Here is a 22,711-nt window from a genome sequence, read left to right on the forward strand (position 1 = left end):
ATGCCAACTGTCCTGTGTGAGAGCTGTCAGACAGATTAGCAGCCCTGCACTGACGAAGAACTACTTTGTCAGGACTGGGAACCAGTGTGTTGAAAATGAAGCCTCAGCTGATGTGCCTATGGGAAGAAAGCAACTGGCTGTATATGGGGTTTGATCCAATTGAATCATGATGTCTAAAACTACTCTCATCAGCTCACATTCCTACTCTTCTGTAAAAGATGATCAGACACTGCTAGCGGTACAAGTCTCCTGAAGTCTCTCTTTCCAGGATACCATTTATCCCCCATTAAATAGTAGATCTACACATCCTTTATTTTGCTCTTTCTTCTGATACTTAGCAAGTCTCCCTTCCACTTTCTCACTGGGAATAGATATCTTTTTCCAGCCACTCCCTGCCCAAAATTTAGACTATTCCCTATAGCATCCTCAGTTATATAGCATTCTTTCATCCATTCTTTTCTAAAATATCTTTCTAGTCATAGGCTGACAGCACCAATGCTTACAATGGATGCTCTCCAAGAATTCTTCTATCATATGCATTTCCTGTTTGAACCAGAAAAATTCATACTTTGCAATTTTACCAGGAAGGACAAGATCTTCTCATGGCTATTTCAGTTTTTCTCAGTGATACTATTTTTCATTTTTTTTTTCAGAACAGTTGTTTTGTAAGCAAGGTGAGGAAGGAGTTACAGTTCAATGGATCATACCTTTTACCTCTCACAGCTGCTTTCTTCATGCTGGGTTACATGTCAATAAGGACTCACAAATTAAAATTGATGAGGAACTGTGACCCTATTTGTTCTACACTGAGGGACAAATAAAAAACCTGGAACCCAGAGGACACATTTGCAGTGGGCCCGTTATTTGTGATCGTTTTATCGAACAAAGCATGCAGATGCTACATGGCCCCTTTGCTTTGTAAGGCTTGTTATCTAGAGAACTCATCACAGCATGCCACTGATTACTCCTGTAAAATTCAGAGGGGAAGATGAACCATTTTTTCCCCTAACAGTACTTGCATTCCAGTCCAAAATTTATTTTTAAAATGTAAGTATTAGTGTTATGGGGCACAGAAACAGAAATTCTAAGCAGAAGTAGAAACTGTAACTATTAAAGAAACAAATTATTCTAGCAAATGCATCTCTGACCACCATGCCAGCTTTGCAAGTGATACTCACTTTAAATGCTGTTTTGAGGAAACATACCCCAGAAAATATCAAGAATCTCATTTTACCATTGGAGGTATGTAGTGTCCTTGGATTAATAAGGCTTACAGCATTTGCTACTTCGATCTAGAGGGTTTTTTTCTGTTCACACCATTGTTTTCATTTTGCTTGAGGTAGGCATGCTGTTACTGCAAGTTGTAAACATCTTTTTAAGATGCTGGTACTGCTGCTTTGAAGCCTAAAGGGTTCCTGCATCAGATGAAATTTCCCAGGATAATCTCCTACGTTACATAAATTGCTTTACATGGATTGCATTTTAAATCTCATTTGACAGTGAACGTTTTAGAGGAGAAGAAAAAAAGAGTATTTTCTGGCTTAATCATAAACCACAACAACTTAAGTGTACATAATAAAATGTGTCCATTTATTCAACATGAATAGCTGGAAATAATTGTTCTGTTATGCACTGGCAGCTTTAGAAGTAGCAGAAAAAATGAAAAGAAAAAAATCACTCAGTGCTCAGCAGTTCCCTAGCATTTCTAGGGAAATTAATATCAAAGTGAGGTTTCATCCAGTACAAGAGCATTTTGGTAGACTGCTGCTATCTTCTCAGTGTCCTAACTTCCACTTGTGCAGCTGTACAACTCTTGCTCTGGCTGACAAACTTCATGCTTTGAAACTACAGTGAACACACATCACTAGGAGTTCACCATACACAGACTGAACCTCTCACAAATTTCCTTGCATTTTAAATGGAGATTTCTACCTGGCAGTCTGCCAACGAGTTCACAAAGATATGCTAAAAGCTCAGTCAGTCCTGTAATTCTCCCCACTAGACTCTCCAACTTAGCAGTCACGTGTGAGAGGAGCAATCAACAGAAGTATGATCCTGTTTGCAAACAAGACATGGATATCCTACCATGTTAGCCATAGCAGCATAGCAAATGCAAGGCACATAAATGTGGTTATAACACATGCAAAGAATGACAGCTCCTTAAAGCTTTTGCTAGGATGATTTTTCTAGTCACCAAGTTGTCCGGCTCCTGCTGGGCGGTGCTCAAACAAGTGCTCTGGATTTAGCAATAAGGGATGCTCATGCTGCTTGTAGTAGGGAAACTGGCTTCCTGGAACACTTTTAAGTGCGACTGATCAGAAATAAACTTAGTATGGATTTTAAGCACTAACCAATATCGTCTTTATCCTCAGTCTCAACTGAAGACTGCACTATTTTGAAGCAAAATTAAACATAACCATAGAAAAACTTAAAGATTAGCAAGGCAATCATCAAATATTAGGCACGATTAAGAATGCTGAATCCTTACGTGGATCCAGCTCTCTTTTCAGATGACCTAGGGAATAAGAAGGCATTGGTTCCCTTACTGCCATGTAGAGCTATGCAGATACTTTTACCGCATACTGTTTTGACTACATACCTGAAAAATGCTGAGGCAGTCTGGCAAAACATCTCTGCCAGAAGTATTTACCATTTACATAGTGTAGCTCATTTTTCTGTTCACAAGTTAACCACGAGAAAACCATTCTGCTAGCACATTTGGAACCCAGAGATATTCCGCTGATGTTTGATGCAGACAAAGATTGTTGCAACCAACCTATTGCACCCACTGTATCACACAGCTGATGCTCGCACTCCTTGTACTCAAATTTTCAGACTGCTCACCTGGGACATGTTATTGCTCCGCATCCCAGGGCAGTCCTCTGAGCAGGAAGAGCACAAACAACGCAATGCAGCTGCTCTGTTCATCCATAAGGTACACATGCAAGCACCTATTCTCACAGTTTTTATACACTTCCAGTTGCTGTGAGCACTCTCCCACACTATGGAAGTACGGATTTATGCAACCGTTCCTGTTCAGTGAGTGACAAGAGCCATGAACAAAGCTGAATTGAACATGCTGATATTGTGCCAATGAATGTCTGACAATACTCAGCTAAAGGAAACACTCAGCTTTACACGCTGTGTAGACTGCCAGATCCCAGCTCACTCAACAAAACCAGCAAATTCCAAAAAAGTCTTAATTCCATCTTAGATGAAACTAGGAGGAATCTTAAAGCAAAACAGCTAGACATTCACACTGAGCAGAAGGTACACCCTATGGAAGAGGTAAAATGCCTCTGAAATTGCATGAGGACCCGTATACCCCATGCAACTAACCCGCAGATGCACTGACTGCACAGCAGACTAGCAGGGGTTTTGTTTCTCTGTTTCTCCTTCTCAATTCCCTCCACAAAAGCCTTGCCAAAAAGGGCTGGACTTCCCATAAGTATATTTGTATCAGATGCCATTAGTTAATCTCATTCTTCTCTTTATTTCAGTATCAAGAGACAAAACCTGCCCAATTTAATCAACCTCAGCTGGCTGAGGAGTCACAAGAGGCCACCTCTCCAGACAAAGCAAATAACACATGATGGGGACATGGATTCAACTACAGCTTTTAGTTTAGTGTAGCACAGTACTAAATGATGCTTTCCAAATGTATTCGCACTTTCCTCCCTCCTTCTCATAAATTTAGCCCAGCATGATCACAGACCCCTTCTTTCAGTCTACAATTCTTTATCTCACAAAGATGGTTCTCCCACGAAGAACTGTCTCTATGCATTAGACTATCATACAAAAAAAATATAAAACACCAAATGAATCACTATTGCTGGCAGTTTTGGTACTGACATCAACAGAAAAAGGATGAAATGAACACATGATGAGGAAGGAGAGCGTTCTTGATGTAATAACTTTAGTTCCCGCAAGTCAGGATTGAGATAAGAGAAAGTATACACCCTACTCACTGGGTTGGCCTAACTAAGGCTCAGTGAACTTCATTCCTTTGAAAGTTGTAAGGTTACCTGACAACATGTAATCTAAAGTGGACAGGATAGTTGTTTAATTTGAATGCTTAGGACTCAAAAATCAAAGTTCTGACCCATCAGAAATGTTCAACTGCAGACCTACTCTGAAGTTACAAATCAAGGGTGTTTCATCTGATAGCACCAGCTGATAGCAATGAGCTATGGAAGAGGCCATAAGTGCTAGAACAACTACATCCATTCAAAAGAAACTGCAGTAACATTGTTCACAGTTCTCACATACCTCCTCTCTGGGATATTTATGCTGAAGATAAAATAATAATATCAGAAATAACACACCAAGCAGGAACCAGCTATATCAACATATCATTGGAGATCACTAAAAGAATTTTTTTTTAAATCTACCCTTCTTCAATATAGTTTTAATATATACAGTTTGAATTTTCTGCAATACAGTTCTGACCCTGCAGCAGTCAGTAAGATATTGTCATCAAAATGAAACAACAGGTGAATGCCCGCACTTGGCCACATATCTCACTTCTTATTTTGACATATAGGTACTTGTGAACTTTATTATTTTGTGTTTGTGCATATCCATGCGTGACAGAAAGGAAGACAAATAAAAAAAATGTGCTCAGTGGAGTACAATTATTTTCCACTTCCACCAGGAAAAGGTACAAGATAATGGCAGTTAGAACTGATACCCTATTTAGGAAATGTAGCGATGCGTACAATGTACTACTAGCAGCTCACAGCAAAACATCATATTCCATATCAAGATAAAGGTGATGTACTAATGACTGTGACTAAATCTTGACAGTCAAATGATATCTTCTCCTTGTAACAGAGTATGGTATAAAGAGTAATCAGAACAGGAGAGCAGTAATTATGCTTGTTCACTTGCACTAAAAGTACTTTGGATGGACTGGAGCGTACTGAAGTAGAAACAAATGTGTGCCATTGTTATTTTCCCTACGTTTACATCAGACATGCAATTCCCACGTTTCCATTCTGGTTATGAAAAAATCCAAGAAGCTTTTAAAAGTTTTTAAAACTTTTAGTTTCCACTAACTTAAGATGTTATTCGTACCTGCTTTTAATTAGAAATTGCCTTGCTCATGAGAAGACAGGTATTACATAATATATATTTCTTCTATGTACTTTCAGGGCAAGCATGGAAGTGCAGAGAATGACGCATGATTTTGTACAATCAAGATCTTCTGTGAAGGAGTAACCAAGTGCTAGCCAGTACATGGTTTCTACCTGACTGTAGCCAAACACTTTTAATTACTCTAAACTAGGCTAAATGCAAGATACCTTCATTTCACTTCACTGTCTTCTCTCAAAATTTGCAGGTGGAAGGGGGAAAAAAAGATAGAACAGGAATTTGGACATTCATTCAAGCTGATAGTGTTCAAAAGCTCCAGCGAATAAAGTAATGGGCAGAAAAAGATTCTTGCAGTATAGATAAATGTTCACCCTCCAGACTGATTGATCTTTCAAGATCAATAACTACTTTTAATACTATTGATGTGCTAGTGTATTTATGAATATAGCTCCAGTTTTAAAGTCTGTTTAATAAAAAAATATGGTGCTTCAGGATGAAGTAAGACAGTAGTTTGTATGTGCAGATAAATGTAAACTATGCTAAAAGGTAAATCAGGAGTAGGTGGTTTGTAAGTTCTTCGCATCCTCTGCCTGAATGGTCACCTCTTTTTTAACCAACAGGACAGATTTCAAAGGCCCACAGAGGTGCTCCAAACTGCACTTGCCAAAAAATAACAGATTCATCTTCATTAAAAGTATACGTATTATATTCATATGTAAAACTTACAAAAATGTTACAGACCTGGGTATTACAGCTCCTAAATTCCAAGCCTTGTACAACACCACAGAATTCAAAGCACTGTGTAAGGGGAGCGCAGGCATAACATCCTCTGTCATCTTGGTTTCCTTTATTTTCCTTCATCTGCTTTGTGCTTCTCCGTTACATGGCAAATACAGTCACTAAACAGTTTAAGTCTTCCTAAACCGTTGATATCATCTCCACACCCTATCTGTGCTGAATTTTCCCCAGATTTCATGACTTTGTACTGCAGAGTTAACTATTTCCATCCAGCACTCTCACTCCTTCAGAATATTCCCAGTCCTTTCTAATTATCATCTGCCCTGCTCCCTGCTACTGATCTTACACCTCACTTCACAGAAGTTGCTGTTTTCCTGAGCATCACAAGACGAGGGACAGTGAGGCTTTCACTTGAAATAAAAAGCACCATATTTTTGGTATTTCAAGATGTGCTTTCCTTCACATAATTTCTGTTCCTCCACTTTCTTGAGGGAAGCATTCATAAAAAGCACATCCTAGCCTGCTAATTTCCGTGATGAGTACATTTACGTGCCCATAAAAACAAGAAATTATCACTGCCAGTAATTTTTAATATAATGAGAACTTACATGCGTGTGTACATATATATACATGCAAACATATACACACACACATATATACAGACATATATATTAAAATCCTGTAACTGCATTGTTCTTCTTTTGTCTTTTCCCTTCTGTTTTTATACGGATGTAATTCTTTATCTGTCTTACAGAAATCATTAAAATATATTTTGCTACAAGAAATAGCTGCATTTCTACTAACACTGTTGTAAATAACCTGTGGTTCACTTAATACAGTACCACACTGCCATTGTAAGATATTATTACTCAAACAGTAAAACTCAAAGCTGCTGCCAAAATCCAGTAGGAAAACTCATGCTTGTAGATAGAGTGTACATACTTTAAAATCCTAATGTTTCGTCAATTTTATCAAAATTTTGTGATTTTGCTCCTTTGACTCAGACAGAAAAAAATTCTTTTGACAAACATAAGACAAACATCACCCCCGCTTAATCAAATTGGAAACTATTTATAGAAAATAAATTCTGGTTTGAGCTCAATTGCTTCTACACTGCACAATTAGATCATTATCGAAACTGAAAAATAGAAACACAGATGCATTAAGCAACTTTTCCCACAGCCAAAACACAAATTGTGTCATTTTAATAAATTCAGATGGCTTTACTCTGAACTTTTACTTCTGTATGTTTTGTGGGACATTTTTTTTTTTTTTTAAGGGCTATTCAAGCACATTTCCATAGGACAAAAAGCTAATTTAGATGTAACTAAAGCTCTACTCTGCTGATCTGTTGAAAAGAACCATCCATGGAATTAATTAGGACCACTTCACTCTTCTTCCCTTTATCAGATAAAGACCATTTGACCCAAACAACTCTTATCTGTCAATTATAGGTATTTCCTACAGTTGGATTTCAGTGCAATTAATGTGAAGAGGATTCATAGTATTTTCCTTAACTACAATTATGGCATTTTTAATCTTTTTAGAGGAACGCTGGCATTTGTCAACATTAGAAGGGAAAAGGAAAATTGAGAGAGATTAACAACAAGGTAAAGCAGGGAGAAAAAGAATGATGATCTGTACGGCACAAAGAGCTAAAGCAGATTTCATACTAATTAATAATGTTACATCTATAATTTTATCCTGGCAAGATGCCTGACTAATTTGTTTTGATCTCTACTTCCATACTTACTATGTTGTTTACTATTTCTTCTGTACTTCAAAATTCACAATCTGTACAGCAAGAGGTACCTCTGGAAGAAAAGGATAGATGGCAAAGCTCTTATACTACTACAAACAGTAAAGGACCCAGAAGCACCCCCCCAGTTTGGGTTGCTGACTACTTGTCAATAGGAGACCAGAAAACTTATCCTGGTGATCAGGATGGCTACTTTCCTTTGGAAAAATGGACATAGAAATAGAGTAGCACCCTGCTTCAGAAAACCTCAAATCCAGATGATCAGGGAGCAACTTAAAGTTCCTCATGAACCTTATCTGACTACAGCACAAACATAGCTTTACTTCCTAAATCTCTGAAGTTCAAGGTCCTTCCAATGCTCTTAGAAAGGCAGAACAGTCTGAGTTAGAAGACAAAAGAGAGTCTTGAGTCACAGGAGCCTCCCTGGTTTTTATGCCATGAACATAGCCAAAAAGGTAGAAAGGGAAGCATTTGCAGCTTTCGTTCTCTCTTCTGCTTGAGGCAGAATTCATTCAGCTCATCCAAAGAAGCTGAGGTCAGTCCAAGAAGAAACAGAGTATCAATTTACTTAACTCATCCCTACGTCCTTTCTTGTAATTCTGCAGGAGACCACTTACTGCTACTCCCACTGATGGTGACTGATAGTTATCTAAGTACAAACATTTCCTAATGTCCTTCAGTCATCATCCTTCTTTTATTCAGAGCCCTCTGTTAGTGCCAGGGAAGTGTAGCCAGAAAAAGGAAATATGAGGTTTAGAAAAAAAAGGAAGTAAGGGTCTCTCTAGTAATTTTGTACTTTGTTGTTGTTTTTTTTTTTTCCATAAAATACAAGTCACATAACTCATTCCTCATAAATCAATTAGTCATATGGACTTGAGCTAGAAATTCAATTCTTCACCTTCTCCAAGTTCCTAAGTTAATAAGATTTGAACTGAGAACAAAGAGCCCTGAACTTTCTATTCTGCACCAGCCTTCCCTTTCCCCTTCCTCTTGGAAATCAGTACTTCAGTGCACCTGAGAAATCTTTTCTGATAAAAACATTGTGAAAACTGATGCTGAGCTTGATGAATCACTGTTTTTCCACTCAATATTTCTTAATCACATCTACATCCAACATTTGAATTTTCTAGTGCGGGGATTGCTGTTTTTATCATTTAAATGAGGCCTCAACTGTAAATACACTGCACATAAATAACAGTTAGTAGATTGGAGAATGTCATGAACAGATTTTTTTTTAAGACTCTCTCTTATACGTGAATGATAAAGAGGGCTGAATCTCCTTCATTTTCTCTTTATTTCTCTCAAGATTACAATGCACTTTACGAGTGACAGCCAACAACAGCAGGACAAATTTGTTTTGTGACCACACTCTTCAAAAATGTGCTGAAGTGAGGGGAAAAACATAATGAATAAAAAAAAGTTTCCCCAAAAGATAAGCAAGAGAAAACTTCATTGCTTGCTGTTTCTTTTAAATTATTTTTTATTCATTTTTAAACTGGCTTGTTTTTCCCAGAACACTTACTGATATTTCCAGTCTTAAAAAGAAAAATTTCTCCCCCTACTAATTGTCTTAATTTACAGATTCATCACGCATGCATCATTTCAGTCAATCTGTGCCAGCAGTGCAGAACACTGTACTGGCACTATTTCTCTACTCTTGACCTCTACATCATCTTCCACTCCTGACTGCAAAAGATACCCTGAAACAGCAGATTGCAAGAAAAATCTCTTAGCCTTGCCATCTGATTTGAGATTTCCTTCAGATCTACAATGAGAGGAAAAGCTCTTCCCTTTCAGGAGTTTCTGGGACACAGGAAGGATCAGAGTGACACTCCCAACAGTGATAACCAAAACTACATTAATTGCACTTGCACCACAGACTAGACTTCTCCAGCTCAGCGTAGAAGTCCACTGAGTACTTATCTTATTGCTACCAGATACAGACCTGTTCTAAAAATAAGGAGATGCAGTCTTCTGGCTCTTGCTCCTACACAAAAAAAAAAAAAAAACACACACCAAAAGAACAAAGTTTTACTTTGCCAAGTTCTTGTGATATCAGCAGGACTCTGCATTATTCAGTACTTTGTCATGCATACACACACAGAGATGAACTTTTCCTCTACAGTCTGCCCAGTGCTCAGCTGGCTGGTTTGTACACACAGGCTGCAGAGAGCTGTCAGCACTGGGCTCCAATCAACACAATCCTTGAATGCTCTAAAACCAATCAGCTCAACATACGCTTGCAGACAAGGACAGTGTCCTGGCACAGGGTAGGTTTCTGTTTGTTTTTCAGTAATGCAGGTTTCCTGCATGATTACTGTGGAAAGTTACTGTTCTTGAATTTGTGCGTTCCCTCAAAGAGTAAGTATTTCCTCCCCTTCCAAATATGTGCTGCATTTCTGTAGCACTACCAAAACATGACAGGCAACTACGACACTGTACTGACCTTGAAATATCAGGCAAGTTAAAATCAAAACTCAAAATACCACAATCCTGAGGATTTAAAGGACACTTATAGGGTGACGGTATTTCTGTGTGGAGATAAATATACAGGCTCCTGGAGAACACCATCAATGTTAACTTTTGATGGGGAGCATGCATTAGAAGTTGTGAATCATGTTCTTAGTGACACACACCCAATGAGCACTCATAGCATTTAACAGAAAACATAAGCCTCATGGTCTTGTTTGCATGCCATTAGTGAGTAATAATCTATAACCTTAATACACACTTCCTACTACTACATGCTTCACACAGTCCTCATGGCTACTGCAGTCTTCAAACATATCTCCTGCACTAAATAACCACAATTCATTTCCCTCAAATGCTATGGGAAGCTCAGAGACGACCAAAGCTTTTGCTGCTGGAATCTTGACACTTGGTGCTGTAGAAAAATGGCACAATACCAATTACTTTTGTACAGTAACATTTATTTATCTGCATTTATGTATTTATTTTTGAACTTAGTGCAACAGTGCTAAGGAACAGATGATGATGAACTCTAGTTTATTGAGGAGTGTTTACACTACGCAGCCCAACCTTCTTGCAGTATAAACAGCCCTAAAAGAGTGTTTTTTTAAAATGGTGTTGAATAGTTTGTTTTTCCTACCTGTTATTTCATCAGCTGCAAATAGGCTGTAATTGACAGTTAGAATACAGCAATATTTCCAACAATGTTTACTATTACTTACCGGAACCACAAGAGCTAAAGAGTTGAAGATGGAGCAGATGATCTTAGGAAGAGAAAGAAACCTTGACACTTCAAGACTAGATGTCAGTACTTCCCTCTGGGACTCAGAAGGACATTTTCTCTTGGCCTGATTCTTTCATAGTTGTCTAGCACTGATAACTTTGCATCTTTCTCTGAAGTACCAGATGCCAGAGAATATACCCAAAATGTAGACTAGAATAGCAGTTTCCATGATGCTCACCCTTTTTTTTTTTTAAAAAAAGCCCAACAAACTTGAATTTAACCTCGAAAAAATCATGTTGCTCTTAGACCGTCCCATCACCACTGCAGTTTGGAATTCTGCGGAAACAATTTGACAGAAAACATCGATTCACCAAGGAATTCATGTGTTGTGGCAGCTCACATAAGACTATAGGAACCTGAGTACCTAAGTTCTCAAGTCAGCAGGAGGATTACTGTGGATTTGTTCAACAGTGACCTGGCAGACAGGTGAAGCAAACCAGAGGTGACTGATTCAATGTCACAATGCCCAAGTCCAAGTCACCCATAGCAATGCCTTAGTCTGAGCTTTCATTTCTTGTTCGCTTTCAGAACAAGAGATAATGAGGTATGAAATAAGGTTAATTCAGAGATTCTCATTTTTTTTGTGGCTTATACTAATAGAGTAGATTTCAGAAGTAGTTTTAATTAAAATGGTAACGTTACTTAAGGAGAAACCCTAAATTGCTTAAACACTGCAGTCAATTAAACAGTGTTCTATTATTTTGAAAACAATGTAAGAAAAAAAATAACCAAAGAATCTTAAAAAAATATATCATAAGGACTAAATTATGGCCGAGAAGAAGCTATTTGACTACTATCTTTAGGACACTGATGTATCAAAAAATAATCAATGTCCTTTGAGAAAAAAAAAAGTATGCTGCAGGATTAAAATCAGCACCATAGCTTTCCTTTTCCATGCTTTCTTTTCCTCCCCAGTGGCCAATACATACTGCTCCTTTTATTTACTACTGCACACAGAGGATCAGTTCTGTATGTTCTTCTCCCATAAAGATAATAGATTTATATTTCATTATATTCAGGCTGTCTAGCTCTACAGAGGATAATTTTTGCTAAATTCTATTACCTCCACAATTTAATGACTTTTCAGTAAAAAAAATTAAGCTAAAAGATAGTCATATTTTTGCTGTAAGAAAGCAAAAGCTAGCATCCAACCTCCTCTTCAGGCCTCAGCTTGACTCAACTAATCCAGTCCCATTCTGGTATTTTCAGCCTGTTAGAAATCAGCACCAATTACAGCCACTTTCCTCCTCAAAACTAGCAGCGCAGAGAAGAGAATGACAGATGCAGACCAATACAGAAGCTATTTAGGATTAGGAGACAGAATGGTTATTTTTCTGAAGGTATTTATGCAACAGACATTGCTAATATCCACCCATTTCAGTAAGAGCATGTTAATGTAGAACAGAAAAGCTTAACTACACTGAGTAAAGTTAAACCCTAAAATGTTACAATCTTTGATGTGTTTCTATTTACTCCTATCATTAGAATATTATTTCAATAAATAATGCTAACACAATAGAGACCATTCAGCTGTGTACTGCAGAAGAACCACTTGTGTGTACAGTCTAAGTCCTGTTCTAAAAACCATATCCTTCTAGTAAATATTCAGTAAGTGAAGGATTCCCCCTAGTACCTTAAGTTCCTTGGAAATATGAGTCATTGCTACTTTTTGTGGAAACAAACCAAAACTTTAGGAACAGGTTGGTGACTAGAGCCAAACAGAATACTATCCACCCACAGAAAACTGGTTCAATTTGTGATCATACAGCAATTTTATAAAGTTTTTGAAAGTCCACAATAATTGAATCTGCTTCTAGTCAATTTCTAGAGATCACCTGGTCATGATGCAATAGGCTGGAATTCCCCTTTTGGCACTTGTTTCCAGTGTAAGCACACAGACCTCCAACCATATAAATTACTTAGCTCACAACTCAGAATCAATGTTTGGCTGAAAATGGGGGAAAAAAAATGCTTCCATTTGGGCATGACAAAATCACCAAACTTACTGTTAGCTAATGCATTAACAAGTCAAGCCATGAAATTACACAGGTTCTAAAAACAAACACACAAAAAAAGGAAAAAAATCATGCTGACAAAATCAATTGAGATTTTAAGGATACTATGAAAGATACTGTCAAAATACAGCAATTTTGTCTCTAAAAATTAAATTTTATGAGATGAATGGTCATTTAGGTTAGCATTTGGTGGTTTGGGTTTTTTTTTGTTTTCAATTGAAACCACACAATTTAAATATATTTTCTACTTTATACAATGCTACAGCACAACTGTGCCATTGTTCAATTAACAGTAGGATGTAACCTTTTTTTAACTTAATATTATCTAAATATTCAAATCTAGATGATGTCAGCCACATCCTACTGCATACATTTAGGTTACAAATACATAAAAAAATCTCATTTCAAATTTGAGTATGATTCTGCAAATATCAGTTGGCATTATTTTCACAGCTTTTAAACCACAGACCCTGATCACACTCCATTTCTTCCAAACTATTTACATAAAGTACTTTAAAAAGAAATTGAAATAAAAAAATTCATTTGTGATCTAGCAGTTTGACGATGCTTCTTATCAGCCACCAACCTAGCTCAATATTTTCCTATAGTTAACACCCAGGTGCCTCCAAACCTTAACACAAGAAGAGTGTCATCAGCTGTATTCCTGGAATATATGCCAGTACTCAACCAATTGCATATGCACATCTTGGACTCCATTTTCACTGTATAATTAATGTAAGAATTCAATAAATGTTTCAATACAGACATATATTACCTTTGAAGCAATAAGCAAATACATGACATTATCCCATTCTATGCTTTTAAAAGCTTCTAAAAATCTGTGAGAAGTTTTGAAACTGAAGCACTTAACAGAACTATAAAAAAAGAAGCAATTAACTTTTATCTCCATGAGTAGAGTGCAGAAGTGTATCTCAGATTTCAGAGAGATTTCTTAGTTTGTTTTTTTACAGGCAAGTCTTCAAATGCCTAACAAGCTTTCAGACAGCTTCTCTGCTCTTACTTAGAGTAAAGGATTTGTACTAGTCACTTAGGGCTTCACTGTTCACCGCAGCAAGACCATGACTTCGACAAGATATAAAAAGAAAAATCTATGAAATGAAATGTTTCATAATTAAACATTTTCTGTCTACTGTGTTCTCTAAACAAGAGTTGTTACTCAGTTGAGTTAAGACATAGCAGTCTGAAGCATCCTTGAGAAAATTAGTGAGCTGGATAGCGTGGTAGGATTGCTGCACTACCTGACCCCAGCTAGCCAAGGGTCTCTCTCAGGAAAGTATTTGCAGTAGCCTTCTGAAACACCACACTTGAATGATGGCCATAACAGTGAGTATATATGGCCTCAAGCTCATCTTATGTAAACTCTCGTCTCAGCAAGTGCTGTTGATTTTATGCCATATTCAAAGCACGATCATAACATTCACTACCCACAGTAGCTCAGAATTCTTCATAAGCATTTATATTAATCATGGATGCAATTACCTCAGGTGATGCTACATTGCACATCCCAGTGATTGCATACACTTGTGTCATCTGTCACCTATTCCTTGCACTTCAACACCAAAGACACTTGATTCCATTATCTGCCATAACCGTGTGCTGCTTTTCAGAAGTCCTCAGAAAAGCTCCTTGTGGCTTTAAGAACAAGAAGGTGCATTGTCTCATCCCAAAGAAGTGGACCTACAAATTGCCTTCTGCTTTCTTTTCAGACATCTGGAAATACTAGAATGATACTCTGCCTGCAAAGAGATCTGAATAGCATCCCAGCTAGCCTCTGCCTTCAAGAGGCTGTTTGCAGCTTGTTGAATGAAGCACAAGATGACACCTGCAGGATAACAGAGCATTTAGTGCTCACATTAGGATCTTCTGAAGGCAGAAGGAAACCTGAAGAATGAAAACCTAATACATCACCAATATTCCTCAGCCTTTTTAAAGCATATCAACTGCTTTGATGAGAGATGAAGAATTCCAGTTAACTCATAATTGTCCCCACTTTCCAACTGTGAAAGGTTTACACAGACATTTAGTCAGGAGTCTAGTAGAAGGATTACAACAAACACTCTCAATACCAGGAGAATAATAGAGACAGAAAAATCAAATGCAAACAGAATTAGGAATCACTGTCCTCTATTTTTACTGCAGGCAATGGCAGAGACAGCAGAAGCCTACTTTTTTATTTAAAAAACAAAACAACAACAAAAAAAAACAGTGATTTCATCTCAGAATCCTTTTAGGTCTTTCCCACAGTCACTCAGTAAGAATGATGTAGACTTGCAGAATTAAAAATAGTTTCAAGTAACAAACTCAAACAATTACCTGCCCTTATTTTCTACAATATTCTTCTTCACAGATGAGGAAAAAAGTAGAGTGAAACAAAACAGCAGGCCCTATTCAATGGGATGGTTTTGCAGGAACTTTTTTGCAGAATACTATATCGGTTCCCCTCTCCTATGTAAGGGACATGAAACAGCTACATAAATGAAGACATGACACCAAACGGTCCATGGACTGTGCAGTGGAACAGGCTCAGGTCAAAAGGACATGAATGCATTGTGGATTTCAGGGTGTCCAGAAGTGCCTCTCCTTAAGGAAAAGCACAAATGGAGTTCATAGCAGGGAGGGTGCAGGCAGCTAGGAGTCAGCCCAGGCAGCTGGCTTTTCCCAAGAGGGGAATTGGTACAAGCCCCCAAGTCATCTGCATAGCAGAACAGCTTATCTAGATACTTCCAGTCTGCCCTCCCAGACACTAGCACTATGTCCTGTGTACCTTACAAACTAGAGAAAATAACAGGTAGAAAACTGAAAATAAGAACAAAAATCAATGAGAAGATGTAGGAAGAAAATGTGATTAACCTATGACACACAAGAATGCTTCTGAAACGAGCTGTGACACACCCCGCATCATGCCACAAAGCAGTGCTCCTCACTGCAGAGACGCAAGGAACTGCTAATGAGGCACAGAGACAAAGCTCAGAGAGAAATGAACCAGCCACCAGCTGGGACATGGTCTAAGCTGGTGGAGGTGCACTCCTCTAAACTGTGTTAACCAGATTACTAAAACAGCACAAGCTTGGAGAGCCTTGCTACAAAAATAAAAACAAGTCCAGTGATAGTCATCCAATCTTTTTATTGGTTTAATAGAAATACAGCAGCTGAGATCACGAGTTTAAGGCCTGTGTTATTGTAGAGAACATGGCTCACCTGGGTGAACATCTATGGACTCACATGTTTCCTTTTCTTGTGGTAGGCATCTACATGCTTGTAGGAATTCCCAGTGCACAGAGATAACTGGTGTCCATTTGAGTCTTGCAAACATCTGTGTATTGCCAAGTCACATCTACAGGTGACTGAGCACTGGACTTTGTAGCAATGATCAGATTACAGTCAATAAAGCACTCAAGCATCTCCTTCAGTGCTGCTTAGACTGGAACATCTGTCCAAATCTCTAATTCTCAGTGTGGGAGAGGTCAGTGAGTAGGAGGGTAGAGGAAAAGGACAAGCAGAAGCAGAAAGGACATCTGCTCTGGCCCACCAGGCTGATGTGTCACATGAAATCATATTGTGATTGAGGCAGCTCATTATCTCAGGTTGTTATAGTTGTCCTTTGCAGTTATATTTTTGAACACTCATTGAAATTGTGAGGGGTAAGGGAGTAAACTCATGCATTTGCCGCTCTAGGTAACAGAAGAATTAATGGATTGGGAACCACAGTCTTCAACATTTTAAGGAGCAGCTGTGATAACAGGCACAAAGGTCATTTCTCTGAGAAATTTGCAACAGGACCAGACTGCAAAATCCATGACCTCCTCCATCCCACGCAGATTTAGGGATGTTTCGTGGCACAGTGCCAGCCCCACCATGGTGGCTGGGCAAGGGGTGGGGACAAGGTGTGTGGGAGGGAAGTGGTGACACTGACAGTAACACCTCAGTGTAAATCAGTTGGTGATATCCCAGAGGCCAGATTAAGCTGCTGCAGTCCATGAGTGGAGGAGATCCCCTGATTTCCAGACTAAAATTACATGGTTTTTTGTTTTTGTTTTGCTTTTAGAAAAAAAAAACAGGATGGTGAAGCTGCCTCTAATATTTCATATTCTCTAAAACAAAAATACGAAAGACAAAAACATTCTTAGAATAACTTCAGGAAATAATATCACTTTTTTCTAAATAAACTGAACACAAGAAAGATTTGTTTTTATTTGAGAGATCCACAGCTAACTAGAGAGCAAAGAAACATTAGATGAATAAATCACTATCCAATCGAAAACCTGAGTATGGAAATTAGAAAATTTTATAGAAATTTTTATGACAGCAGATTTCCACTTCAACAGAAGCATCCTGACTCTGATTTATTTGAGTTAACTGTATGTATCACAGTTTCTTGTGTTGGCCATCTAAATGAAACAACTGTTCTAGCCATTTATATTTTCCTTATGATGGAAAGTTTTCAGAAGCCCTTGCCATAAGTCTGCATTTCTTCTGCTGTATCCAGCATAAGCTTTACTCTACTCTGCAAGGGTAGGTGAAAATTTTTTAATAACAAGGTCAAGAAAACTGCTTATTCTAATGGCATGTGTAAGGGGCAGTTTCATCAAGGGGAGAATGTGACAGCAGAGAAAGCTCTTCAAATACAGCAAACTACTACAGGATAGGGCTGAAATAATTTAACCTGAATCTAGGCATATTCAGACAATAAATAAGAGGTGTAGGTTATGATAGGAGGCATCAATGGTTTATATAGGATTCTCCACCACAGAACACTTTAAAATCTTGACCATATAGGTTTAAACACAGAACCTAGCCTAACTCAAGGAAGGTTGTTGGATTTAAAAGGAGCACATCTGTGGTACACATTAGGAAGAAAGGTCAGACTACATAATCACAGGCCATTTCCAGGTCACTTAAGACCTTAATACTTACAAATCCATGACTTCTTTCTCACCTTAATACTAAGACAAGGTCAGAAAAGTTACAGATTAAATTAGCTCTTTTACATGCAGTCACATGGCCATATGTTTCAAGGTTTTCCATGCCAAGAAATTCAGACATTTGCTTAAAAATCTGCTTTCAAACTGTACATACCAACTACATTAGCCCACTCACTGTATGTGCTCGTTCTAGTTAACAACACAGAACACACTCCCCACATACAAAAAAAAAACCTGTTCATGACTTTCCTGATCTGAAGAATAAGTGAAAGATATGCAGAAAATAACAAGCCTAGGAAAACTACAGCATAATTCTGACCTGGAGAATTAAATGGTTACATGCATCATCTGCCCACTCATCATTCCTGAAGTAAAAATGCAGGGATTAACTCTTTATAAAGGAAAATTTGGAAAAAGAGCACTGCGAATTTGTATATGTCACAGTGAACTACCGTTCCCTAGTGTGAATATGCTCTAACATAAATCTCATAGTTTAACAGATAAAGGCTTATATTTTAGACAGTCAGGTGAGAAACTCATGCAAGAAAAATCCACTAAGAGCTTTTAAATTCTAAGTCAAAATTTCACAAATTGTTGGAGTCCAGGCTGTCCTGGACAGCAGCATTAGAAATTTGCTCTGTTCTTACAACTCTTAACACTGGTGATACTAGTTTGTTTTTGAGTAAAAGGATACTAAGCTAGCTGGACCTTTAGTTTGACTCTACTTTCTTCTATTCTTACAGAAGGGATATTAATCTGCATAAATACAGGCACAAACATATATCTTACTGCTTTATTGCTCTATCCTTCCTAGCTTTTGCAAATATTTTCCTGCAGCTATTTATGTAAGGTTTTTTTTAAAAAAATAATTTGTTTGGTTATTTTTCCACTTAGTTGGTTAATATCACCTAGACCATATCAAGACCTGCTAGAACATACACACACATTGTATCTATTAGGAAGGAACAAGACAAAAGTTAACAATGCTAAAATTAAAAATAGAGTGCATTACTACTCCAGAGTTCTGCCTACACATTCGCATCCCAATTTTCAAGAAGAGTCTAAAGGAAATATCAACCATGCTTTATATATGTATATATTTTAAAGAAACTGCCAGCACTGTACTTGCCCTGAACACAACAGAGTTAATGAAGTTAAATTTGGCTCAATATCCTCTCACACTGAATTGCATCCTTTCCCTTGTCTGCAGAACCATGACCTCAGATCTAAACACCAACATGCACACAAGTCAGAAATGTTTGAAAAGAAGTGGAAAAATACACTGACAAAAGGTGTAGTTCTACTTAATTCATCTGTTTAACATTTGGAAATATTGAAGAAAAAAGTTGATTTTAAAGACTGAATAGGATAAATTAAGACATTAAGATTTTTTGACTGCAATACCTAAATGAATAATTCCATAAGTAAAATTTCTGAAAGTAAAAGCTCTTAGGATAATCAGTCAAGAAGGAGGAAATTGTGAGCATGGTTACCATATTTCAGGGTATATATTTTTTTTTAATTGTGCATTGTGTTTCATGCCACCATCCCATGGTGCTCCCCCTCCTTAATTGGTATTTTTCAATTTGGTAAGCTAAAGTGGGATTCAAAAAATACACACTGTAACACACTATCTTGATCATATTAGCATTTATAAATACAGCTTCTAATAATGGAACTAATTAAATGGAACATCAATACAATACTCTCAGACAGGGCATGCGATTAAAATTCCTTTGGATTATGATGTCTCCAGGGTATTTTGATTCTACTATTGCAACATAACACCTATCATCCCATATATTGCAGAATGCTGTTTTCTGCAGGAACATGTTGATTCCTAGGTGTTCTGGAAATATTTGGCAACTGTACTTTTGTGTTCATTAGTAGGATGCTTACCTTTAAGTCAGAAATCTTTGTAGTATAAACATTTATAAGTAAATAGAAGCATCAATGACTTAACTTAGTACAGCAAAAGAAAACAAAAATGTAAACTTTTTCAAGCACACAAAATCCAGCAGCGTGTCAAAAACTAAAAAAACTTGATTTTGAAAGCAGACTTCTCCTATGGCTTTAACTTAGAGAAGTTAAAAAGCGGTACCTTGTTTGAGCTGAAGTCAGTAGATCTCTGGCTGACTCTTGCATACTTAGCTTTCTTTTCACAGAAGCTGGGGAAAGAAAAAGACAATTATTTAAAAATATTTCCCTTGGGGATAGCAAAGTGCATGCCTAACTAATGCTAGAAATCATACTAATTATTTGTCACAGTTATTGCAATTTTAAGAACATGATAGCTATACTTAAAAAGCTGTAGTAGTTATAAAAAGAAACATGAAAAAAGTTACCCGGTGTGTAACTCCATGAAGAGGAAAGCAAAAAAGCTTGCACGGTGCTTCTAAAACAATGGAAAAATGCATTGTCCTATGTTTCCGTTCAGAAGAATTTAAGAATAGGGATATGCTATAATACTAGCTGGACAATGAGTATTCCTTATTCAAATATAGCGTTTTGAACAGAAGCAGGAGCAAATCCAGGCAGATGCAGAGTCCAAAACAAGACTGTGTACCGTAGGGTACCCAAGGCTCTTTAAAAACTAATCTTTTCTCCTCTGAAATTACTTACTATCCCAAAAGGTCAATAACAAGCTGAATATTATTATTACTACTAGCTTTGATGAAACGAGGTTTTTCTCTAATTAACAGTAATAAACTCTAGTTAAAACAGTTTACAAAGGTATGAACCAAAAGCACCTCTTATTTTAATTTTACAGTGAAATAACACACAGATTATTCAAAAGGAGTTCACCTCCTCTCCAAATTCACAAATGAAAACAATTGAAGGTGGACTTTCCAAAGGTGATGAAAGGAACAGTCATTGAAAAGCAAAAGAGAAAAAATTGATTAATTACAAATTCAAATGAGATCTTAGCTGTAGTTTGCAAAGAGAAGCAATGGATTAGATTAGTGCTTTTCTTCCATTCTGTACTTTACCCATAGACTTTCTTAACCATTTGCAGCTGTAGAATACCAGAAAAGGTACTGTGGACATTCCTGGATGATTTCCTCTATGTATCTGCTTTGGTTAAATCCTAAAGAAGGATATATGTGTTATATCTTCTTAAACATTCTCATGACCCAATTACACATCTTACCACATCTGGCTGTTTAATGTGGAAAATGCCTGTGCTTCTGCAAAAACATTGAGATTGTCTCATGCAAACACACGCACACGCACTATTAATGGATGCCCAGGAATGTCAGAAGGGGAATGGGCCTCAGAAGCAATGAACTGAAACAGAATGACACTGAAAAAGAAAACGTTTTTTTCCCCCCCTGTCCTTACTGGCTGCTTCCAGAGCTCTAACTGATCCAACGCAACTAATGACATCCAGATTTGGAAAAAACAGATGACAACCTCACTACCTTAGTATGATCTGGTTAGAAAACCAAGATCTGAAAAGATTAATATCCAAGCTAATGGAAAATACTTAAAAAATCCTCATACTGAGTAACGTGGCCTTAGGGCAATGCAAATACTTCTCAGTGGAAAGTAAAGCCACCCAGAGTTGTGGTACTTTTTCATTTGTATTTAAAATATGCCCACTATAGTGAAAAAACAGGCTTCTTCATGGCACTTTTCTCAGGAGCAGAGGACTTTAAGTAGAAAGGCAAGGAAATTTGAATTCCCTGCCAACTAGTATTTGTATGTAAACCAGTTCTGAAATTCTCCTCTTGAAGGAGACAAAAAGTACAAGCTCTCCGCTGCATGAATTGGTCACAAGTGCTTGTACCATCATCAAGAAGCCTCAGAAATAAACAGCAGCAGTTCTGTAACCACAAATAGCCTATAGCATAGGATAGTTCTGGCAAACCAAACATGGGGGGAGGCAGGGAGGCATCTCCATGAGCAGGAATAAATTTTCCCTACGACCATTTCATAATTTCCCTATGAACAATTCGTATTGTTTTTGCCAACTTGTAAATGTTGTTGAAATTAATCTGGCACTTTGGACAGAATACTCTCAGAGCAGGCTTCTCATTTCATCAGAAGCGAATGCAGTCAATCCCTGCATCCCTTGTAAAGGCCTCGCATCCCTCCATGCATTCCCCTAACAAGTCCTGAAACCCACCAAGCTGCTGTTTTATGCACTGGCACAGCTAATAATTACACTTCAGCTTTAGAACATACAAATTTTTTTTCTGAGATCAGAGTTATGTTATTAGAGAATTGAGCCCTTAGTTCACTTTTTTAATTTCAGACTGCCACAAATGTCTACGAAGCAGCTGAATCTACAACACTAACATTCTAGAAGATAGAAGAGAATGAGCTTATAAAGAGGCAGATCCCTTAAGATTAACTTGACTGCATTACTATTTTTGACAAAACAACAAAATTAGTAGATGTAGGGCCTTAGCAGATTTAAAATATATGGCTTTTAGGGATTTGAAACTGTGCTGCATAACACTTAATTCTTATCAGGATAAAGTCTATCCTACAGAGTAAAAGATGGCTTAAGAAGTGCAAACAAAAGATAAAATCAAATAGCAAGTGTAAGAGGTCTCAAGGTATCATTGCTACTCCTTTTCAATATTTTCAATAATGACCAGCAAGACGATAAATAGCGTGGTAATGAAATCTCCAGATTAGAGGGATTAGAAACACGAGCTGAAATTACCAGCAAAATGCAATTTGGAAAATCATAGGCTAAGACATCTGGGACAAAATAATCCAAAGATCTTCAGAAGTAAGGAAAACTGGAACTTGATCACATAATAAAGCAGTATGCACACATACATTTACATTCATTCATACATAGATAGATTTGCATACTAGGTACAGATAGATTTGCATACTAGGTACAGATAGATTTGCATACTAGGTACAGATAGATTTGCATACTAGGTACAGA

General features: G+C 37.5%; 1 long non-coding RNA gene across 1 annotated transcript in view; it reads right to left on the reverse strand.

The window, feature by feature from the left end:
- The window catches only part of LOC110400658, a 493,181-nt gene that overhangs the window by 328,453 nt on the left and 142,017 nt on the right, over positions 1-22,711 (reverse strand). The window contains exon 5 of the long non-coding RNA XR_002440000.1: positions 19,904-19,970. This is a non-coding gene — a long non-coding RNA (uncharacterized LOC110400658). The remainder of the gene's footprint in view (positions 1-19,903; positions 19,971-22,711) is intronic.

This window comes from Numida meleagris, chromosome 5 (genome assembly GCF_002078875.1).
Source record: "Numida meleagris isolate 19003 breed g44 Domestic line chromosome 5, NumMel1.0, whole genome shotgun sequence".
NCBI lineage: Eukaryota > Metazoa > Chordata > Aves > Galliformes > Numididae > Numida > Numida meleagris.